Source organism: Ovis aries, chromosome 13, assembly GCF_016772045.2.
Source record: "Ovis aries strain OAR_USU_Benz2616 breed Rambouillet chromosome 13, ARS-UI_Ramb_v3.0, whole genome shotgun sequence".
Taxonomy (NCBI): Eukaryota; Metazoa; Chordata; class Mammalia; order Artiodactyla; family Bovidae; genus Ovis; species Ovis aries.
The window spans coordinates 57199709-57204389 of NC_056066.1; the positions used below are offsets into that span (position 1 = coordinate 57199709).

Sequence of the window (4681 nt, forward strand, 5' to 3'; positions counted from 1 at the left end):
TGACTCTAAAAAGATTCATGGTTGATATGGAGAATTTCAAATCTAGTCAGTTAGGTTACCTTCTCTTAAAAAGATGTCTTTTTTTCTTTTTTGCTTAATATCAACCTTCCTCCATAAAAGTCAAAGGTGATTTCTAAGATTATGCACTGACTCTCACTAAGAAGGAATTAACCCTGACTAAAAGGAAGGAATACTTTTTAAAAAATAATCACTATGAAGAATATTGAGCAAGAGTTATTTTAATAGGGTCATTAGATCCAAGCCGGGAGATTCTAAACAAGTCTATTACACTGGAACACTAAAAATGGAGGGGGCTAGGCATAAAAGCAACTATTTTAAAATGATGATGATGGTGTATTTTGTGTGCGTGTGTATTTTTTTTAGTAGAAATCTGAGTAAAGGGAAAAACTTTAGACCTCACTAACGAATACTTCTGGGGGATTTTAAAAAAGACTTTAAGGAAAACCTGCTTTTAAAAAAAGAAGTCCAACAAACAAACTAAGGCTGTGGTGTTGGCAGATGGGTTACAACAAATGTGGAAACAAAATACCACCAGAACAGTGACAGGTATTCCAGAAATGGGGAGGCTCACGTTTCACGGACACACAGTGGACATTTATAAGCAGGGATCTGTCTGGTTCTGGCTATAATTCAGGAAGCAGAAGACTGCTGGACACCTGTCATCTGACAAGGGAACTAGAGAACACACAGCACACTTACAAAACGATGCCTTATAGCGTATCACCGCATTCTGGGGACAAGCAATGAATCAGAAACTTCTGACGCCCTCACTTATCTTGCAGAGTTGAGCAAAAGTAACTGACATTTAATCACTAGGCTTTTGGTTTATTTGCCTATGCACTGGGGTCCCATCACATTTTTATTGCCCAAGGCTGTTGCAAAGGACGAATGTGACTGGATGAAAGGCATTTAAAAATACAGTAAGAATGTGCTATCATTATGTGTAATCATTACTATTACAGGTTACTAATAACTCTGAAGGCAGTGAAGCTGCTCCTTTCAAACTGGGGGTGGGGAAGGTAAGGAGGTGGGAGGAATAAACAAAAAAGTGACAAATCTTTTTTTTTTTTTTTTTTTGCTGAATACCAGTTTTCCAAGGTATCTGTAATGTAGGCAAATGATAAAAACTAACATAGCTATATAGAAAAATGGTTTTATTTGAAGGAAAATCTGTAGGAAATTGGATTTTAAAAGGCAAGGAAGAGATTTTTGGGCTGATAAGCCATGCCTTTCCCACTGCAACAAATGACTCAGTGGAGGCATTTTGAATAAGGAAAAAAGGGCTGAACTGAAAAAGGAAAAAAAAAAAAGGAAAGGGGTATCCAGCAGGATGAGACGGAGCCCTCACTGTTGTACTTGGTGGCATAAATGATCATACAATTAATTGAGACTCACTGTATAAATAAAGTGTCATGACAGAATAGCCATTATTATATATATAGCATTTACCTGCATAATTTTAATAAATGCAGTAGCTACTAAGAAATTCTAACCTGGCAGTCCCTTCAATTCTTAAAGGAAAATGATGGAATCACCCAAATTAGGCTTCCAAAAAACATGTTTAAGCCACTGAAATTACTCAGAAAGGCAATAGAAACATGGAAATAAATCTATCATTGGATAGTGTTGAGTAAGAAATGGGCTTCACCTTTTTTTAGCTATTCTAGAATTTCAGTCATGTTATCGACTATCTAACCATTTACCTATCTTTTTAAGATTCTCTGTAATGTGGTTAAGCTGTTTGGGCAATAAAAATGGGGAAGGTATATACACAGAAATGCACACATGTTGTTAAAGCAACATTTGAATCTGTATGTCACAAATTATCAAAATGATGGTCATTTGGTCTGCATTTTCAAGGGTGGGCATGTATGGATATCTTGTTTTATGTGTTAGGATTTAAATATTAGTGAAAATGTTTGTCCTAGATGTCTGTGGGTCTTCACCCTGCCTTCTCTCCCCCTCCCCAATCAGTCATTCAGATCCAGTGGGGTACCTCTCTTGTCACTTCAGCAAAAAAAACCAAAAACCAAAAAACAAAGTCTTATCAGATTGCAGTCTGGCTCAATGAGCCACACTGACACAGCAGGCAACCTGGCTTTCTGAATTCAGGTTTTCCTGATAGACAGGGCCCAAGGCTCACTGGACCACACTGCATGCAAAGGTGCTTGACCTGGGTGTAGGGCCAGGGTGATGCAGGGTGACCCTAGCTAATCTTTATAAGGTGAATTTTCCCCCCTGCCTCAAAAGAAGAGTAAGCAAGGGAAACTTCTAATGTTCTTAAGGCTCAGCCTCAGACATGGACTGTTTGCTGCAGGGTAGATGTTTGTATAACCTATGGCATAAGCCTCCAGTCTTGATTTAAGTGGGTGGTGCACCCCACACTAAAGCCCTAGAATAGGAGATTCCGGGCATGGAGCAAAGGAAAATTTAGTGAAGATCTGCTTGAAAGATTTTTACAAATGAGGCAACTGAGGCTGCAGCATGTGAGGGACACTGCCAATTAGGCGGCAGGTGCACACTGCGCCTTGGCTCTCCTGTCTGCCCCCAATTATGGCCCCTCCCCCATCACAGGTGTGCTACCCAGTGCTATGTTTGGAATGCTGAAATGGAACTGTTGTGGCAAAATCAGTTGTCCGCAGGAAAAGAACACATTGTCATTTGAGGCTCTGGGCCTTTGGTGCAGTTAGGGCATCTGAAGTGTAAAACTACCTCCCTCCTGGATGTTTTTGAGGGAAATGATGCTGTCCTTATTTCCCTGGGTGGGCATGAATAAAATGACCATCACATTTAAAACTGTGACTCGTGGGAAGCACATATCAAAATAGCACACAGTTATATGGCACATTACAAAATATTTAGCAAATGTAGCATAGCCTGAAAAATTGTAATCTTGAAATCCCTCGAGAGGGCTTAGAGAATAAAATTTAAAAAGTTAGGATTGTGGAGTTTCACTTTTGAAATCTTCACTTAAGCCACACATTCAGACCTTTGCTAATTGCTGCTCTGATTGTGGCACAGGAATCAAGACCCAGATTTGAGCTAAGGAGAATCTAGGGGAGGGGGAAGGAGGGAGGGGGACTGGGCGGGGCCAGGGAAGGACTGGGGAGATGCAGCAGAGGGTCTTGTTGTGGGGGGAGGAGGAGGCTGTTGGAAAAGTGAGGGGAGGAGGAGGGCGGAGGCCAGGGCCATCGTCGGCATCCTCCCAATGGGATTATCAACAGATTTTTTAATGTTTTTGTATCCCAAGCCCATATGCAGAGGGTCTTACCTTTGAGCCTCTCTGCCCCCAGCTAAAGCTGCTTGAAAAAATTCACATGTAAACATTTACATGTTTCACAGTTTTTTCAGATTTTATCCACACACTTAAAATACACTGGAAGCTTGTTTTAAAAAGTTTTATTTTAATTGCATTTCAAACACAAGATGGGCATTCAACTCCCAACGCATAACCCCTCTCTTAGAACCAAGCCCCTCCTACTGTATTTGGTAAAAGGGTAAAGGATTGGCTTACCTCAGGCTCTTCCCTAGGTTAAAAAAAAAAAAATGATTTCATAGTTCTTAAACATAGCCACGCCCATCCCCTGGAACCAGTCCCGGTGTGGTTTGTAGGGTTTTTTTGCCCCTCCTCCCTTCATCCCCCACCAGGTAAACCGAATGTGCGCAGAATACCAAATTTTTGCGCGCAGCCCCGGACACCCCAGATACCTGCGTGTCTGGTTTTTCAACCGTAAAGGCGGGAGGGTTTGGCGAACGAATAAGAAGTGAGGAAACGCTTAGCGCAAAGGGGAAAAGAGAGAGAAAGACAGACAGAAAATAGGTTATGGAGGCCGCCCAGAGGCGGCCCCCGCCCCCAGCTCAGCTGGCGGCCCCACAACCTCCCCAGCATCTCCCGCTACTTTCTCAGGCTTTTCGCGCCGCCCGTTTCGCGCCGCCCGCTGCAGAGCGCCAGCGCCAGCACACAGGTACCGCCGGAGTGTGTTGTGTGTTCACGGAAAGTTTTTGCCCGCGCAATGGCGCAAAACACAAGACAGCCCATTCCCCGGTACAAGTACACAGTCGGCGGGTAATTTGGGGGGTGCCAGGGATGGGGGTTGGAGAACACTTGAGGATACCATGCACAGGCGGACACAATGTGGACACCAATGCACACCCACAACAAGCTGTCGGATACCGGGAAGCCGAGCCGGGCGAGGCAGGGACGCACGTTCTCCATCAACCCCCAACCCACCGACCGCCCCAGCCAGCTAGCATGAGCGACCCATGAGCGCCCCACCCCCACCCCATCCCCCCGCCCCGCAGTTCCTGGCTCACCTGAAGCCCCCGCCTTTCTTGCCGTCCCCCACCCCACGACTCGGCGACGTGGTCTTACGATCGCTGGCACTGGTTTGTCCAGCTGGAAACGACCCTCAAGTGTTGAATCGCGCCATGTTTATCCCCCAAAGGGCACATTCTCCCCCACCCAAGCCCACCCAAAATTCCTCCCGCTCCCAGGGCAAAGTTAGGGCCCCGTGCTGGAACTTTCTGGCAGGTTCTTCCCGCCTCGGCCCAGACACCCACCTCCCGCCGCCAGGCCCGGAGGCCCATCGGGCAGCCCTGCCACCCGCTCCCGGGGTTCCCGGGTGGCCCTGCTCCCCACGGGCAAAGTCCGCCGCATTAC

The 4681-nt window shown here is 45.5% G+C and overlaps 2 protein-coding genes across 9 annotated transcripts in view; both read right to left on the minus strand.

Moving 5' to 3' along the window:
- Positions 1–4681, minus strand: part of GNAS (GNAS complex locus) — a 66920-nt gene that overhangs the window by 47097 nt on the left and 15142 nt on the right. The gene's annotated exons all lie outside the window — the stretch shown is intronic.
- Positions 1–4681, minus strand: part of LOC101102411 (neuroendocrine secretory protein 55) — a 42973-nt gene that overhangs the window by 23150 nt on the left and 15142 nt on the right. The window lies entirely within an intron of this gene.